This window comes from Delphinus delphis, chromosome 7 (assembly GCF_949987515.2).
Source record: "Delphinus delphis chromosome 7, mDelDel1.2, whole genome shotgun sequence".
Classification (NCBI taxonomy): domain Eukaryota; kingdom Metazoa; phylum Chordata; class Mammalia; order Artiodactyla; family Delphinidae; genus Delphinus; species Delphinus delphis.
This window is the reverse complement of record NC_082689.1, coordinates 96,448,616-96,468,085: the sequence shown is the minus strand read 5'-3', so window position 1 is coordinate 96,468,085 and position 19,470 is coordinate 96,448,616.

Genomic DNA, 19,470 nt, shown 5'->3' with positions numbered 1-19,470 from the left:
CGGGGACGGTTTAGGGTCCACGGGAAGGTGCGACAATGCTTTAGGGGGGCGTACATGTGAGGGCGCTGGTTAGTGTTAGCGTACGGGTTAGATTTAGGGGACGGGTGAGGGTCAGGCTTCGGGGAAGGGTTAGGGTTAGGGTTCAGGCTAGGGTTAGGGCTAGGGGACGGGGACGGTATAGGGTCCCGGGGCGGGTACAACAACGCTTTAGGGGGAGCGTACGTGTGAGGGCGCATGTTAGTGTTCGCGTACGGGTTAGGATTAGGGGACGGTTGAGGGTCAGGCTTCGGGGAAGGTTTAGGGTTAGGGTTCGGGCTAGGGTTAGGGTTAGGGGACGGGAACGGGGACAGATTAGGGTCCAGGTGAGGGTACGACAACGGATTAGGGGGAGCGTACGTTTGAGGGCACAGGTTAGTGTTAGCGTACGGGTTAGGATTAGGGGACGGGTGAGGGGAAGGCTTCGGGGAAGGGTTAGGGTTAGGGTTCGGGCTATGGTTAGGATTAGGGGACGGGGACGGTTTAGGGTCCAGGTTAGGGTATGACTACGGTTTAGGGGGAGTGTTCGTGTGAGGGCTCGGGATAGTGTTAGCATACGGGTTAGGATTAGGGGACGGGTGAGGGGAAGGCTTCAGGGAAGGGTTAGGGTTAGGGTTCGGGCTAGGGTTAAGGTTAGGGGACGGGGACGGTTTAGGGTCCAGGTCAGGTTACGACAACGGTTTAGGGGAAGGGTACGTGTGAGGGCATGGGTTAGTGTTACCGTACGGGTTAGGATTAGGGGATGGGTGAGGGGAAGTCTTCGGGGAAGTGTTAGGGTTAGTTTTCGGGCTAGGGTTAGGGTTAGGGGATGGGGACGATTTAGGGTCCAGGTGAGGGTACGACAACAGTTTAACAGGAGTATACCTGTGAGGGCACGGTTTAGTGTTAGTGTACGGGTTATGATTAGGGGATGGGTGAGGGGAAGGGTTCAGGGAAGTGTTAGGGTTAGGGTTCAGGCTAGGGTTAGGGTTAGGGGACGGGGATGGTTTAGGGTCCAGGTGAGGGTACCACAACGGTTTAGGGGGAGCGTACATGTGAGGGCACGGTTTAGTGTTAGCATATGTGTTAGGATTAGGGGACGGGTGAGGGGAAGGCTTCGGGGAATGGTTAGGTTTAGGTTTCGGGCTAGGGTTAGGGTTAGGGGACGGGGACGGTTTAGGGTCCAGGTGAGGTTACGACAACGGTTCACGGGGAGCGTACGTGTAAGGGCACGGGGTAGTGTTAGTGTACGGGTTCGGATAAGGGGACGGGTGAGGGTCAGGCTTCGGAGAAGGGTTAGGGTTAGGGTTTGGTCTAGGGTTAGCGTTAGGGGACAGGGACGGTTTAGGGTCCAGGTGAGGGTACGACAACGGTTTAGGGGGAGCGTACGTGTGAGGGCAATTGTTAGTGTTAGCGTACAGGTTAGGATTAGGGGATGGGTGAAAGTAAGGCTTCGGGGAAGGGTTAGGGTTAGGGTTCGGGCTAGGGTTAGGGTTAGGGGACGGGGATGGTTTAGGGTCCAGGTGAGTGTACGACAACCGTTTAGGGGGTGCGTACTTGTGAGGGCACGGGTTAGTGTTAGCAAACGGCTTAGGATTAGGTGACGGGTGAGGGGAAGGCTTCGGGGAACAGTTAGGGTTACGGTTCGGGCTAGGGTTAGTGTTAGGGGACGGGGACTGTTTAGGGTCCAGGTGAGTGTACAACAACGTTTTAGGGGGAGCGTACGTGTGAGGGCACGGATTAGTGTTAGCGTACGGCTTAGTAATAGAGGACGGGTGAGGGGAAGGCTTCGGGGAAGGTTTAGTGTTAGGGTTCGGGCTAGGGTTATTGTTAGGTGACGGGGACGGTTTAGGGTCCAGGTGAGGGTACGACAACGGTTCACGGGGAGCGTACATGTGAGGGTATGGGTTAGTGTTAGTGTACGGGTTAGGATTATGGGACGGGTGAGGGGAAGGCTTCGGAGAAGGGTTATGTTTAGGGTTCGGGCTACGGTTAGGTTTAGGGGACGGGGACGGTTTAGGGTCCAGGTGACGGTACGACAACGGTTCACGGGGAGCGTACGTGTGAGGGAACGGGTTAGTGTTAGTGTAACGGTTCGGATTAGGGGACGGGTGAGGGGAAGGCTTCGGAGAATGGTTAGGGTTAGGGTTCGGTCTAGGGTTAGGTGTAGGGGACGGGGACGGTTTAGGGTCCAGGTGAGGGTACGAGAACTGTTTAGGGGGAGCATACGTGTGAAGCCACGGTTTATGTTAGCGTACGGGTTTGGATTAGGGGACGGGTGAGTGGAAGGCTCCAGGGAAGGTTTTGGGTTAGGGTTCCGGCTGGGTTAGGGTTACGGGATGGGGACGGTTTAGGGTCCAGGTGAGTGTATGACAACGGTTTAGGGGGAGCGTACGTGTGAGGGCACGGTTTAGTGTTAGAGTACGGGTTAGGATTAGGGGAGAGATGAGGGGAAGGCTTCGGGAAAAGCTTAGTGTTAGGGTTCAGGCTAGGGTTAGGGTTAGGGGACGGGGACGGTTTAGGGTCCAGGGGAGGGTACGGCAACGCTTTAGGGGGAGGGTACGTGTGAGGGCGCGGGTTAGTGTTAGCGTATGGGTTAGGATTAGGTTTCGGGTGAGGGTCAGGCTTCGGGGAAGGGTTAGGGTTAGGGTTCGGGCTAGGGTTAGGGTTAGGGGATGGGGACGGTTTAGGGTCCATGGGAGAGTACGGCAACGAATTGGGGGAGCGTAGGTGTGAGGGCGCGGGTTAGTGTTAGCGTATGGGTTAGGATTAGGGGACGGGTGAGGGTCAGGCTTCGGGGAAGTGTTAGGGATAGGTTTCGGGCTAGGGTTAGGGTTAGGGGACGGGGACGGTTTAGGGTCCAGGGTAGAGTACGACAACGCTTTAGGGGGAGCGTACCTGTGAGGGCGTGGGTTAGTGTTCGCGTACGTGTTAGGATAAGGGGACGGGTGAGGGTCAGGCTTCGGGGAAGGGTTAGGTTTAGGGTTCGGGCTAGGGTTAGTGTTAGGGGACGGGGACGGTTTAGGGTCCACGGGAAGGTGCGACAATGCTTTAGGGGGGCGTACATGTGAGGGCGCTGGTTAGTGTTAGCGTACGGGTTAGATTTAGGGGACGGGTGAGGGTCAGGCTTCGGGGAAGGGTTAGGGTTAGGGTTCAGGCTAGGGTTAGGGCTAGGGGACGGGGACGGTATAGGGTCCCGGGGCGGGTACAACAACGCTTTAGGGGGAGCGTACGTGTGAGGGCGCATGTTAGTGTTCGCGTACGGGTTAGGATTAGGGGACGGTTGAGGGTCAGGCTTCGGGGAAGGTTTAGGGTTAGGGTTCGGGCTAGGGTTAGGGTTAGGGGACGGGAACGGGGACAGATTAGGGTCCAGGTGAGGGTACGACAACGGATTAGGGGGAGCGTACGTTTGAGGGCACAGGTTAGTGTTAGCGTACGGGTTAGGATTAGGGGACGGGTGAGGGGAAGGCTTCGGGGAAGGGTTAGGGTTAGGGTTCGGGCTATGGTTAGGATTAGGGGACGGGGACGGTTTAGGGTCCAGGTTAGGGTATGACTACGGTTTAGGGGGAGTGTTCGTGTGAGGGCTCGGGATAGTGTTAGCATACGGGTTAGGATTAGGGGACGGGTGAGGGGAAGGCTTCAGGGAAGGGTTAGGGTTAGGGTTCGGGCTAGGGTTAAGGTTAGGGGACGGGGACGGTTTAGGGTCCAGGTCAGGTTACGACAACGGTTTAGGGGAAGGGTACGTGTGAGGGCATGGGTTAGTGTTACCGTACGGGTTAGGATTAGGGGATGTGAGAGGGGAAAGCTTCGGGGAAGGGTTAGGGTTAGTGTTCGGGCTAGGGTTAGCGTTAGGGGACGGGGACGGTTTAGGGTCCAGGTGAGGGTACAACAACGGTTTAGGGGGAGCGTACGTGTGAGGGAATGGGTAAATGTTAGCGTACGGCTTAGGATTAGGGGACGGGTGAGGGGAAGGCTTCGGGAAAGAGTTAGGGTTAGGGTTCGGGCTAGACTTAGGGTTAGGGGACGGGGACGGTTTAAGGGCCACTTGAGGGTACGACAACGGTTTAGGGTGAGCGTACGTGTGAGGGCATGGGTTAGTGTTAGCGTACGGGTTAGGACTAGGGAATGGGTTAGGGTAAGGCTTCGGGAAGGGTTAGGGTGCATCATACTCTGGTTTCCACATGCATGTTTTAGCTGAAGGAAGAATACCTTAAACCTGGAGAGTTGAGACCCGTGGAATGGGTACCATGCAATATGACTTCAAAGGGTCTTCATTTGCTCACCGAACCTCTCCAATCCTATCACTGCTGCGTTTATGCCCCTGTACACACGCTTGATTCTCTTTCAGAGACATAGCAATCAATAGTTTTTAAGATACTTACTAGTCAGTTACATTCTTAGGCGTTTAATATGGGGTGTTGAGTCCATTTCGTGTAGCAAGGAGTAGCTCTTGTCTATTACATATTTGGCTTAAGGAACTTTATCTGTGCTCATTTCAATCTCTGGTTTTATGCAGCACCCCAAGTCACCTTTACCCTTAAGCAAGCATAAGTTGGTTTTCTAAATGTGAGACCCTGTTCTGTTTTGTAATCCAGTTCCTGTGTAGCCAAGTTTACATTCCGTGTATTAGTGATATCTTATGATGTTTCTTTTTCTCTGTGACTTATTTCAGTTAGAATCATCATACCTGAATCCACTCACTATGCTGCTCCGGGCCTGATGACATAGATTTCATTGCTGAGTGATATTGCATTGTACGTAAGTACCAGAACTTCTTTATCCATTTTTCTCTTACTGCGATATTGAACTTGTACCGTAAACGAGGTTCTTGTAAACAGAACCGTCCCAAACTTTGGGGTGGCTGTGTCTTTTTGATTTTAATTTCCCTAAGCTATAGGACCATAAGTGGAAGTGCCCTAGGCTCTGTTGCTTTGTTTTTTAGATGTTTCAGGAAACACCATACACTTCTTCCGAGTGGCTGTTGGCAATTTACACCCCGTCCATCAGCATAACAAGGCTCCCAGTTCTCCATGGCCTGTCCTGCCTTTCTGGATTTTACACTCTTTTCAGATGGCCCTTTTGACCGGGGGGAAGTGAGACTTCATTGTAGTGCAGATTTCCTTTGCAAGCTTGCTTGGTTGGCCAAAAAGGGCGTATGCGTTTTTACCTGAATATATTCAGGAAAAAACGCATACGCCCTTTTTGGCCAAGTGCATCATTGTCGAGGTTCTGACTTTCTTCATATGTTTTCAGTGCAATTCCAGTCTACCTCCTGAAATTGGTTTCCTGCAATTCTGCCTTGATTTCATTGCCGCTTCATAGCCTTACCTCAATATATTTTTTGAAAATAGTTGGCCTTTATAACTCTGCAGGTTTTTGACTTGCAGTGGCCCTTAGCTCCATTTTTCAGCTCTTATTTTTGTGATCTTGCCTCATAACCACAGGATTCCTTCAGGCCCTATTCTTCTTCTGGGGCACCTTGCTGTGCCTTTGGTTAATTCTTCTTACTGATGTGAAATTAGAGTGACATGTGCCCATTGAAACCGCTACAGCTAGTTTCTCACTGGTTCCCCCTATTCCCATTCATCCTCCGCACTAACTGCAGACTGTGCGATACCAGAACTTAAAGGCATTGACTCTCCATGAGGGGATGTTTTTAGTAAAGCGGCTGGAATGTCGATCTGGAGTCCCAGGAGAGGAAAAATGAGGTGTGTTTTAGAAACCTTTCCCGATCATATGGTATACCAGTCGCTGGGTTTCCCAAGCATGGTTTAGCTGTAGGAAGATTCCCTTCAACATGGATTGTTGGGACCCTTGGAATGAGTAGCATGAAGTATTGCATTAAACTTTTGGCAGTTGCTCACCAAAGCTCACCAATCCTCTCAGCCCCAAGTGTCCAGCCTTATGTCTTATCCAGCTGTGGGTTTATATGTGGTCAATCCAGGTTGCATCACAGCCCCTGAGCGAATTTTGTAAGAATTTTTCTCTCTTTCATTGTTTCTGCGTTTTGTTATTAAAATTTATTTCTATAATGGGGTTTAGCTCATTTTCACTGCTGTGTTTGTGCCGCTCTGCACACACTTGATTCCCTTATGGAGATATATCAATACATGGGTTTTAAGATTCTTATTACTCAGATATATTTCTCTGCGGTGTATAGGGTGTGTTGAGGCCAGTTCATTGAGCAAGGTGTAGATCTTGTCTAATACCTATTTGGTTTATTGAACGGTATCTGTGCTAATTTCAAACTCTGGTTTTATGCATCACCCCACCTCTCCTTTCCCCTTAAGCTGACATAAGTGTGTTTTCTAAATGTGAGACACTGTTCTGTTCTGTAATTCATTTCTTGTGCAGCCATATTTACCCTCCCTCTATAGGTGATATCTTATGATATGTTTCTTTTTCTGTTTGACTTATTTCAAGTAGTATTATCGGACCTAAATCCACTCTTTATCCTTCTACTAGCCTTATTACATTGATTTCATGGTGAAGAGATATTCCATTGTACATAAGTACCACATCTTCTTTATCCATTGTTCTCTTTCCTGGGATATTTAAGGTGTACTGAAGTTGAGGTTCTTGTAAACAGAGTAGCCCTAAACTGTGGTGTGCTTGTGTCTTGTTGATTTTTAGACTTCCCTAGATATACTCCCATGATTGGAAGTGTCCTATGCTCTGTAGCTCTGTTTTTTAGATGATTTAGGAACCACCATACACTTCTCCAGAGTGGCTCTCGGCAGTTCACACACTGCCCATCAGCGTATAAAGGCTCCTTGTTCTTCATGGCCTGTCCTGCATTTCTGGTTTTTACAATTTTTTAGGATGGCCCTTTTGACCGGTGGGAAATGAGACTTCTTTGTTGTGCACATTTGCATTGCTTGCTTGCTTCGTTGCCCATAAGGTGCATATGCGTTTTTTCCTGGATATAATCAGGAAAAAACGCATACGCCCTTTTGGGCCAACTGCATCATTGTCGAAATTCTGCCACTTATCATGTGCTTTAAAGACGAGTCCAATCTATCTCTTGAAATCTGTTTCTTGCAATTCTGTCTTGCATTCAGATCCTCTTCTTTGCCTTACCTCAACATATTTTTGGACTTTAGTTTTCATTTATAACTCTGCAGGTTTGTGAATTGCAGTGACCCTGAGCTCCATTTTTTAAGTTGCTCTTTTGTGAGCTGGCCTCAAACCCGCAGGATTGCTTCAGGCCCTATTTTGGCTCTGGCGAGGCGGGCTGAGCCTTTTTTCAATTCTTATTCTTAATGGGAAATTAGAGTTATATGTGCCCGTCCAAACCCCTATAACTATTCTCTCATTGGTTCCCCCTCTGCCCGTTCATCCTCCTCACAATTTGCAAAATGTGTGAAACAGAAGTTTAAATGTGCTGATTCTCCAAGTGGGGAGATTCTAAGTAACGTGGCTGGAATGGTGAACAGGAGCACCAGGAGAGGATAAATGAGCTGCATTTTAGACACATCTCCCGATCACATGGTGTACAGTCCTCTGGGTTTTCCATGCATGTTTTAGCTGTAGGAAGATCCCTTGAACCTGCAGATTTGGGACCCATTGAATGGGTACCAGGTAGTATTACTTTAAAGGGTGTGCATTTCCTCACCCAACCTCACATTTCTCTTAGTGCAAACAGTTTCCAGCCTTATGTCTCATCCTGCTGTGGGTCTAGATGTGTTCAATCCATGTTGCATCACCGTCCCTGAGGAAAAGTTGTAAGAGGTTTTCTCTGTCTCTCTGTCGTTTATTTTTTTCAATTTATTACTATATTGGTTACAGCTGATTTTCAAAGCTCTGTTTCTTGCTGCTGTACATCCACTTGATTCACGTACAGAGAGACATCAGTAAATTCTTTTTCAGATTCTTACCAGTCGTATATATTCTTTTCTGGTGACTTGAGTGTGCTGAGTGCAGTTCTTTTAGCTACGGTGTAGGCCTTGTTGATTATCAGTTTGGTATTTGGAATGGTATCTTTGCTAATTTCAACCTCCTGGATGATGCCTCACCCCTCCCCACCTTTCCCGTTTAGCAGCCTTATGCGTGTTTTCTACATATTTGACTATGTTTTTGTTTTGTAATTTATTTCATGTGTAGCCATTTTGGATTCCACCTTTAAGTGATATCTTATGATATGTGTCTTTTTCTTTTTGAATTATGTCACTTAGAAAGATCATATGTAACTCCTCCAGAGTTGTTACAACTGGCCATATTTCATTGATTTCCAGGCTGAATAATATTCCACTCTACCTAAGTACCACATCTCTATCCATTTTTTCCCTCCAGAGACATTTAAGTTATATCCTAGTCGGGGATCTTTTAAACAGAGAGGGGGTAAACATTGGGGTGCCTGTGTCCTCTCGATTTTTGTTTTTCCCAAGATATACGCCCATGAGTGCAAGTGCCCTATGCTCTGTAGCTCATTTTTTAGATGCTTTAGTAAACACAATACACTTCTCCAGAATGGCCGTTGGCAATATACATTTCCACTATAAGTCTCACAGGGCTCCCTCTTCTCCTTGCCCTGTCCTGCATTTCTGTTGTTTACGCTTTATGAGGATGGCTCTTCTGACTGATGTCAAGTGATATGTTTTGTAGTATTGACTTCCAGTGCCCACCTGTTTGGTTGGCTAAAAAAGTGTATGCCCTTTTCTTGAATATATACAGAAAAAAACGCATACACCCAACTGCAATGTTGGCAATGTTCAGCTCCTTTTCTTGTGCTTAATGGCGAGTCCTTTCTACCTCCTCAAATCCCTTTCCTGCCATTCTCCCTTGCTTACAAGTCCTTTTCTCTGACTTTCCTCAAGACATTTTTCAGTGATGGATATTTTCAACTCTGCAGTTTCGTGAATTTTACTGCCCCTGAGTTCCATTGTTCAACTTGTGTTTATGGGAACTGGCCACAAAGCAGCAGGATTTCCTCAAGCCCTATACTGTTTCCATGGGCAACCCTAGCCTTTGGTCAATTCGTCTTCCTGATTGGAAATTAGAGTGACATGTGCCTGTCTGAACACCTAGGACTTGTCTCTCATTGTTCCTCATCCTTCCGCTTCATCCTCTGGACAAATTCCAAACTGTACACAACAGGATGTTGACAGTGCTGACATCTCCAAGTGGGGAGACTGTTAGTAAAGACGCTGGAGGGGTGAACCTGAGCACCAGGAGATGAGGAGATGAGATGCCTTTTCCAAACTCTTCCCGATCAGACGGTATACCATCCTCTGGGTGTGACAGACATGTTTTAGCAGTAGGAAGAGTCCCATTCATGTAAGGAGAACACCAGGGCTTTTTCAAAATCAGTGTCTCCCCGAAACCCAAACTGGGGAATTTTTTAAGCTACGGCTACACATATGTTCATTAAGGGCCTTGGGAAGTAGGCAGAGTCCAAACTTTAGATGATTGAAGTCTTCAGGGTCAGAAGCACTCACCACCAGCTTCGCTTAGGCTACACTTTAACTGTCATTGATAGATGATGTCAATAAAAATATCTATTCTTTTTCAGATTATTTCCCCTTATAGGTTATTGCAAAATGTTGAGTGTAGTTCCCTGTGCTATACAGTAGTTCCTTGTTGATGATCTATTTTATACATAGCAGTGTGTATGTGTTAATCCCAAACTGTTAATTTATCCCTCCTCCCACTTTTCCCCTTTGGTAATAATAAATTATAAGATTTTATACTTCTCAGAAATGGGGGAGCTGAAAGAGAGGTATCATTTTCAATGGAAAAGCATTTAAAACAAGATTGAAGCTTTAACCAAGATTATTAGATGTACATCCTTGGAAAGAAATCACTTCGTTTCTCTAATATTGACCTGACAAATAAGACAAACCCTTTCACTGAACTTGCTTATAATAAAGTGATGGAAATATCAAATGGAAGTGTTAGAAACATCTTATTTTACTCGAGCCTTATACACTGTTCTATGTTAACTACAGTTTGGCTCACACATCTGTTCATTGAGGTTACAATAGTCTCAATTTCTGTTACTGATCCTCCAGAGTGGACCCCAACAAGTGTCCCCCTGCCCAGTGTCATTGGGGCCAACAGATCAAGACTGAGTTTGGTTCACAAGCAAAGGAAACTTTATATTTTGATCAGAGAATGGAGAGGTGAGAGCATGCACTACCCCGTGGGCTGTGGGCTGGGCTGCTGTGTAGAGATCCTGTCAGAGTCAGTGGGAGGGAGGCGGCGGAGCTCTCGAGGGCCGGGTTGGCTGCAGCTCAGTCTCTATATCGCGGAGTCTGCACTGGGCCCCAGGAGCTGAGGTGTCATCCCAGCCATTCTGCACTAGGAAATCTGGTCTGAAGTGCCGGGTGTGGAACCTCTGCATGAGGGACCCTAGGAGCACATGAAATTAGACAAACCACAAAGGATAAAAAAGGTTAGACTTGACTTTATTGCCCAGATTCTATTTTTATCTCCCAGGGATTTTTAATGGGCTTTGCTGGGGACAAACCCCTCCTCTGCTTTTTGTCCTGTTCCTCATTCTTGGAGTGCTGAGGGTGCAGACCCTTCTTCTGTAACTGCTGAGTGCTGAGTTGGGAGCCCTCATACCCGGGGGCGAGGGTCAGAGCTTCTCCCCAGCAGCCTCCAGGTGACGTTGATTGTCCCCAGGACCCCTGCCTCCCTGCTCGTCCACCTGAGCACCAGCATTGGAAGTGTTATAGATTCTAATGACCTTTAAGGGTCCAGGAAAGAGATGTGCAGAGACGCTGTGGGGGCAGGTCTCACCCCGCCCCACATTTGTTCGGCCACCTTAGGCTGACCGTTTCTGCCAGCCTAGATTCTCTGACCAGTAGTCTGCGCTTTCTTCAATTAGGCCCCTGAATTAACGTACAAACAGCACCAGGTGTCAGAGCCCTGCCCACTCAACTCCCAGAGAGTCCAGGGTCAGTGGTGATCAAGGACCATGATGGCCACTGAGTCAACAGCCTTTTGAAGTAAACAGGAGTCCAGCCGGTCTTATTGGCCAGCATCATCACGGTGTCTGTAGGCTTTTCTATGGAGACAGTGTGGTATATGGTTCCCCCGCCAAGATTATTAGCTCCCCTCTGGGTGCAGTAAGTCCTGCAAGCAGTAGTCTACTCTTTTGGGACACACTCTTGTTGTTTTATGAGAGAAACTCTAGGTCAAGTGATGTTCACACGAGTCGTCATGGTGCCCTGTTGCCCCCGGTTATCTCTCTGGATGTTGGAGTTGGAGGGCCTCCTCACTCGAGGTTGGTGTGCCCACGGAGCGAACCCTGCAACTTCAGGGCATGGTTGGTGGTTAGGATCACCACGTGGGGTCCTTTTCCCTTAGGAGGGAGGTGGCCTTTTGGGCTGCTGATTTCCAGGTTTTTAGATACCGCCAGTATCTTGGCCAGATGTGGCAGTGGGCCAAGCCCCTTGGTGACCGTAGTTTATCCTACCTGGATGGCATTCTTGCATTGTTCCATATCAAGTGGTCCCAGTTATTGCACTAATTCTCCAATGGCGATTCACCTTTCACCGGGAATGTAAAGGTCAAAGGGTTTAGCTAAATTAGGGAGTTCCAGGGCAAGGGTCTGAATTGACTGCTCTTTCCATTCTTGAAAGGCCACTTCTGGATTCTATTCAAAAGGATCATCATCTTTTCCTTTCAGTGTTTCATATAGAGGCCCAGCTAGTAGACTGTAGTTAGGGATCCAGAAGCAGCAAACCCTGGCCTCCCCAGGAACCCCTAAGCTGTCTTCTAGTTTTAGAAAGGGGTAAGGCTGAAAATGGTTTCTTCCCTTTCCTGGGATGGGCTTCTCTGACCTTCTGTGAGAATGAAGCCCAGGCAGGTCACCGCAGTCTGTGATATTTGAGCTTTTTCTTGGACAACTTCTATCCTTTATTGGCTTGGTAGTTCAGAGGCCTCCTTAGTAGGGCTGGCGATCAGAATGTCGTCTGCGTACTGAAGGAGGGTTTCCTTTTCCAGAGGTAGAACTTTTAGGTCTTTAGCTAAGCTTTCCCCAAAGATGGTGTGGGAATTTTTGCACCCTTGGGGCAAGAAGGCCCGGAAGTATTGTTTTAGTTGTATGTTGAGTCCTGCCACTCACAAGCCAAAATTTCTTGTGACTCTGGGACTAATGGAATACAAAAGAAGGCATCATTGAAGACAAATACAGAATACCATGTCCTGGTGGTTGGTAGAATGACCAGCAGGGTGTAGGAATTAGGAGCAGCTGGAGGTATATCCTCGGTGGCTTCACTGACTGTCCTGACATCCTTTACCAGGTCCCCAGCAGCCCATGGGGCTCTCGTGGTCAGACCAATCCCAGAATATGGAGCTCACCTGGGCAGGTACCCCACCCCCACCCCAGCCCATGGGGCTCTCGTGGTCAGGCCACTCCCAGGATACAGAGCTACCCTTGCAGGTACCGTGGCAGGGCTGGGCACACAGGAACCGTGCACATAGCCCTCATTACAGAGCACCCCCAGCTCACCTGTCGCTCAGAGCTGACACAGAGCACCTCAGAGCAGGACTTGAACTAACAAACAGCAGCTGCGACAGGTCTGTGACACTGGGCATCACTCCATGAGGCCTCCCTCCACCTGGTCTTCCAGAGACTTCCACTGCACCCGGGGCACCAGGCCTCTGTCTCCAACCACCACCCACCCCTCCTCTCCCTGACTCCTGGGTTCCTCTCATTAGGAGAGGGTTTTCTTGAAGTTGTCTCCCACTCATGGGCCAGATAAAATGATTAGAAAACAAGCCAAAGCTGCAGCCCCTTGTCTATCCTGACTCTCAGGAGCCCACACCTGTTCCTTGGACCTGGCCGGTTCAGCAAGTTCCATTTTCTGCAACTGTGAGCCCCTGAGGGGTGATGATTGGCTGACCTGGGCAGCCTTACCGTGCCGGCCAGCCCTCCCCAGGTGTGCCTGGGTTGAGATCAATATAAATACCACTCCAGGCAGCAAGAGCCCCTGCAGCCGTGCCTGACGCCATTTTCTCTGCCCTGTCAGCAGTCTCGGGGCTGGGCTGGTGGGAGGGAGTGAGAGGCCACGGCTTTGTGGGTGGCCCAGTGTGAGTGGGGCTCTGCTGGACTTTCTGCAGCAGTTGCCAGGCTGCCACCTGCTAAAGAAGAGGATGTGTCACCCATACCTGCTGCTGGAATTTCTCCCTGGGCAGAGGTGAGGAAGGAAAAAAGCAGTGGGGGCAGGGACAGGACGGGTATCTCAGGCAGGGAAATGGAAATCTTCCAGAAGAGCACCCAGGGCCAGGACCATCCTGGCTGGCCTGCAGGCACCAAGTCGGCCGGCATGCTGTCACTCGTGTGGCTCTATGGCCCTTCCTCTAGGCTTTCAAGTCCTTGTATATATTCAGGTGTTTTACCTGGGACGGGTGGGAATAGTTCAGCAGCAACTGGCCTGGGGCTCAGCTCACGTTTACTCACAGATGCCTCGGCACGGTGCCCCAGCTTTGCAATGAGGATGCTTGTTGCGTGGGGGCTGCTGGCTGAATGGGAGACGATTCCCCACCACTGACCAACTTCAGAATTGTTTACAACTGGAGCAAGTGCCCTGATACGGTTTTCCTCTGTGGAACTGGTGGGTTCTGTGTTTTTTTTCTCTTTTTCGTTTTTGGTTCAAGGTAGATTTTATTCCTCTTTTTCGTATTTACAGATATAAGCATGGAAATAATTTATTCATATAAATACATGTATGTGAAGGGAATAATTGTTTTTTCTGTTTTATTTTTTAAATTTTATTTCTTTTTAATTTTGAATTTTATTTTATATTTTTATACAGCAGGTTCTTATTGGTTATCTATTTTATACATATAAATGTATACATGCCAATCCCAGTCTCTCAACTCCTCCCACCACCACCCCCCCAACAGCTTTCCCCCCTTGTTGTCCATACGTTTGTTGTCTACATCTGTTGCTCTATTTATGCCTTGCAAAATGGTTAACCTGTACAGTTTTTCTAGGTTCCACATATATGCATGAATATACAAGATTTGTTTTTCTCTTTCTGACTTACTTCACTCTGTATGACAGTCTCTAGATCCATCGACGTCTCTACAAATGACCCAATTTCATTCCTTTTCATGGCTTAGTAATATTCCATTTTATATATGTACCACAGCTTTATGCATTCGTCTGTCTGTGGGCATTTAGGTTGCTTCCATTACCTCGATATTGTAAAGAGTGAGGCAATGAACATTGCGGTGAATGTCTCTTTTTGATTTACGGTTTTGTCTGGGTATATGTCCAGAACTGGGATTGCTGTATCATATGGTAATTCTACTGTTAGTTTCTTAAGAAACTCCATATTGTTCTCCATAGTGACTGTATCAATTTATATTCCCAACAATAGTGGAAGAGGGTTCCTTTTCTCCACACCCTTTCCAGCATTTTTTTTTGTAGATATTCTGATGATGCCCATTCAATCAGATGTGAGGTGATACCTCATTGTTGAGTCCATTTTGTTGAGCAAGGGGTAGGTCTTGGCTATTACATATGTGGCTTATGGAACGGTATCTGTGCTAATTTCAAACTCTGGTTTTATGCAGCACCCCTACTCACCTTCCCCCTTAAGCAAGCATAAGTTGGTTTTCTAAACATGAGACCCTGTTCTGTTTTGTAATTCAGTTCATGTGTAGCCAAGTTCTCATTCCATGTATTAGTGATACCTTATGATGTTTCTTTTTCTGTGTGACTTATTTCACTTAGAATCACCGTGCCTCAATCCACTCATTATGCTTTTACAGCCTGGTGACATAGTTTTCATTGCTGAGAGGTATTCTGTTGTACGTAAGTACCGCAACTTCTTTATGCATTATTTGCTCTCTGGCATATTTAACTTGTGCTGCAGAAGAGGTTCCTGTAAACACAGCCGTCCCAAATTTTGGGGTGGCTGTGTCTTTTTGATTTTAATTTCCCTAAGCTATAGGACCATAAGTGGAAGTGCCCTAGGCTCTGTTGCTTTGTTTTATAGATGTTTCAGGAAACACCATACACTTCTCCCGAGTGGCTATTGGCAATTTACATCCCGCCCATCAGCATAACAAGGCTCCCAATTCTCCATGGCCTGTCCTGCCTTTCTGGATTTTACACTTTTTCAGATGGCCCTTTTGACCAGGGGGAAGTGAGACTTCATTGTAGTGCAGATTTCCTTTGCAAGCTTGCTTGGTTGGCCAAAAAGGGCGTATGCGTTTTTTCCTGAATATATTCAGGAAAACACGCATACGTCCTTTTTGGCCAAGTGCATCATTGTCGACGTTCTGCCTCTTTTCCTATGCTTTAAATGCAATTCCAGTCTACCTCCTGAAATCGGTTTCCTGCAATTCTGCCCCGCTTTCATGTCCTCTTGGCAGCCTTACTTCAGTATATTTTTGGACGATAGCTGTCATTTATAACTCTGCAGGTTTGTGAATTACAGTGCCCCTTAGCTCCTTTCTTCAACTCGCTTTCTTGTGAGCTGACCGCAACACCGCAGGATTGCTTCAGGCACTAATCTGGTTCCGGCACGGAACGCTGAGCCTTTGGTTAATTCCTCTTCCTGGTTGGAAATGAGAGTTAAATTGGCCCGTCCAGACACCTCCAGCTAGTCTCTCATTGGTTCTCCCTATTCCTGTTCATCTTCCGCAGAAATTGCAAACTGGGCCAAACAGGAGGTTAAAGGCACTGACCCTCCAACTTGGGAGAGTGTTTGGAAAGCGTCTGGAATGTTGCACCCGAGTACCAGGGTACGAAAACTGAGACATGTTTGAACACGTCTCCCGATCACATGGTTAATCATACTCTGTGTTCCACATGCATATTTTAGCTGAAGGAAGAATCCCTTTAACCTGGAGAGTTGAGACCCGTGAAATGCGTACCATGCAATATGACTTCAAAGGGTCTTCATTTGCTCACCGAACCTCTCCAATCCTATCACTGCGGCGTTTATGCCCCTGGACACTCGCTTGATTCTCTTTCCGAGACATAGCAATCCATAGGTTTTCAGATACTTACTAGTCAGGTACATTCTTAGGCGTTTAATATGGGGTGTTGAGTCCATTTCATTGAGCAAGGAGTAGCTCTTGTCTATTCCATATTTGGCTTAAGGAACTTTATCTGTGCTCATTTCAATCTCTGGTTTTATGCAGCACCCCAACTCACCTTTCCCCTTAAGCAAGCATATGTTGGTTTTCTAAATTTGAGACCCTGTTCTGTTTTGTAATCCAGTTCCTGTGTAGCCAAGTTTACATTCCGTGTATTACTGATATCTTATGATGTTTCTTTTTCTGTGTGACTTATTTCAGTTAGAATCACCATACCTGAATCCACTCATTGTGCTGTTAAGGGCCTGATGACATAGATTTCATTGCTGAGTGATATTGCTTTGTAAGTAAATACGACAACTTCTTTATCCATTTTTCACATTCTGCGATGTTGAACTTGTACTGTAAACGAGGTTCTTGTAAACAGAGGCGTCCCAAACTTTGGGGTGGCTGTGTCTTTTTTATTTTAATTTCCCTAAGCTATAGGACCATAAGTGGAAGTGCCCTAGGCTCTGTTGCTTAGTTTTTTAGATGTTTCAGGAAATACCATACACTTCTTCCGAGTGTCTGTTGGCAATTTACATCCCGCCCATCAGCATAACAAGGCTCCCAGTTCTCCATGGCCTGTCCTGCCTTTCTGGATTTTACACTTTTTTCAGATGGCCCTTTTGACCGGGGGGAAGTGAGACTTCATTGTAGTGCAGATTTCCTTTGCAAGTTTGCTTGGTTGGCCAAAAAGGGCGTATGCGTTTTTTCCTGAATATATTCAGGAAAAAACGCATACGCCCTTTTTGGCCAAGTGCATCATTGTGGACGTTCTGCCTCTTTTCCTATGCTGTCAATGCAATTCCCGTCTACCTCCTGACATCGGTTTCCTGCAATTCTGCCCCGCTTTCAAGTCCTCTTGGCAGCCTTACTTCAGTATATTTTTGGACGATAGCTGTCATTTATAACTCTGCAGGTTTGTGAATTACAGTGCCCCTGAGCTCCTTTCTTCAACTCGCTTTCTTTTGAGCTGGCCGCAACACCGCAGGATGGCTTCCGGCCCTAATCTGGTTCCGGCATGGCACCCTGAGCCTTTGGTTAATTCCTCTTCCTGGTGGGAAATGAGAGTTAAATTTGCCCGTCCAGACACCTCCAGCTAGTCTCTCATTGGTTCTCGCTATTCCTGTTCATCTTCCGCAGAAGTGGCAAACTGGGCCAAACAGGAGGTTAAAGGCACTGACTCTCCAAGTGGGGAGAGTGTTAGTAAAGCGTCTGGAATGTTGCACCCGAGTACCAGGGGAGGAAAACTGAGACATATTTGAACACGTCTCCCGTTCACACGGTTGATCATACTCTGGGTTCCACATGCATGTTTTAGCTGAAGGAAGAATACCTTAAACCTGGGTAGTTGAAACCCGTGGAATAGGTACCATGCAATATGACTTCAAAGGGTCTTCATTTGCTCACCGAACCTCTCCAATCCTATCACTGCTGCGTTTATGCCCCTGTACACATGCTTGATTCTCTTTCAGAGACATAGCAATCCATAGGTTTTAAGATACTTACTAGTCAGGTACATTCTTAGGCGTTTAATATGCGGTGTTGAGTCCATTTTGTTGAGCAAGGAGTAGCTCTTGTCTATTCCATATTTGGCTTAAGGAACTTTATCTGTGCTCATTTCAATCTCTGGTTTTATGCAGCACCCCAACTCACCTTTACCCTTAAGCAAGCATAAGTTGGTTTTCTAAATTTGAGACCCTGTTCTGTTTTGGAATTCAGTTCCTGTGTAGCCAAGTTTACATTCCGTGTATTAGTGATATCTTATGATGTTTCTTTTTCTGTGTGACTTATTTCAGTTAGAATCATCGTACCTGAATCCACTCATTATGCTGCTACGGGCCTGATGACATAGATTTCATTGCTGAGTGATACTGCATTGTACGTAAGTACCACAAGTTCTTTATCCATTTTTCACTTTCTGTGATATTGAACATGTACGGTAAACGAGGTTCTTGTAAACAGAGGTGTCCCAAACATTGGGGTGGCTGTGTCTTTTTGATTTTAATTTCCCTAAACTATAGTACCATAAGTGGAAGTGCCCTAGGCTCTGTTGCTTTGTTTTTTAGATGTTTCAGGAAACACCATACACTTCTCCCGAGTGTCTGTTGGCAATTTACATCCCGCCCATCAGCATAACAAGGCTCCCAGTTCTCCATGGCCTGTCCTGCCTTTCTGGATTTTACACTTTTTTCAGATGGCCCTTTTGACCGGGGGGAAGTGAGACTTCATTGTAGTGCAGATTTCCTTTGCAAGTTTGCTTGGTTGGCCAAAAAGGGCGTATGCGTTTTTTCCTGAATATATTCAGGAAAAAACGCATACGCCCTTTTTGGCCAAGTGCATCATTGTGGACGTTCTGCCTCTTTTCCTATGCTTTAAATGCAATTCCAGTCTACCTCCTGAAATCGGTTTCCTGCAATTCTGCCCCGCTTTCATGTCCTCTTGGCAGCCTTACTTCAGTATATTTTTGGACGATAGCTGTCATTTATAACTCTGCAGGTTTGTGAATTACAGTGCCCCTTAGCTCCTTTCTTCAACTCGCTTTCTTGTGAGCTGACCGCAACACCGCAGGATTGCTTCAGGCACTAATCTGGTTCCGGCACGGAACGCTGAGCCTTTGGTTAATTCCTCTTCCTGGTTGGAAATGAGAGTTAAATTGGCCCGTCCAGACACCTCCAGCTAGTCTCTCATTGGTTCTCCCTATTCCTGTTCATCTTCCGCAGAAATTGCAAACTGGGCCAAACAGGAGGTTAAAGGCACTGACCCTCCAACTTGGGAGAGTGTTTGGAAAGCGTCTGGAATGTTGCACCCGAGTACCAGGGTACGAAAACTGAGACATGTTTGAACACGTCTCCCGATCACATGGTTAATCATACTCTGTGTTCCACATGCATATTTTAGCTGAAGGAAGAATCCCTTTAACCTGGAGAGTTGAGACCCGTGAAATGCGTACCATGCAATATGACTTCAAAGGGTCTTCATTTGCTCACCGAACCTCTCCAATCCTATCACTGCGGCGTTTATGCCCCTGGACACTCGCTTGATTCTCTTTCCGAGACATAGCAATCCATAGGTTTTCAGATACTTACTAGTCAGGTACATTCTTAGGCGTTTAATATGGGGTGTTGAGTCCATTTCATTGAGCAAGGAGTAGCTCTTGTCTATTCCATATTTGGCTTAAGGAACTTTATCTGTGCTCATTTCAATCTCTGGTTTTATGCAGCACCCCAACTCACCTTTCCCCTTAAGCAAGCATATGTTGGTTTTCTAAATTTGAGACCCTGTTCTGTTTTGTAATCCAGTTCCTGTGTAGCCAAGTTTACATTCCGTGTATTACTGATATCTTATGATGTTTCTTTTTCTGTGTGACTTATTTCAGTTAGAATCACCATACCTGAATCCACTCAT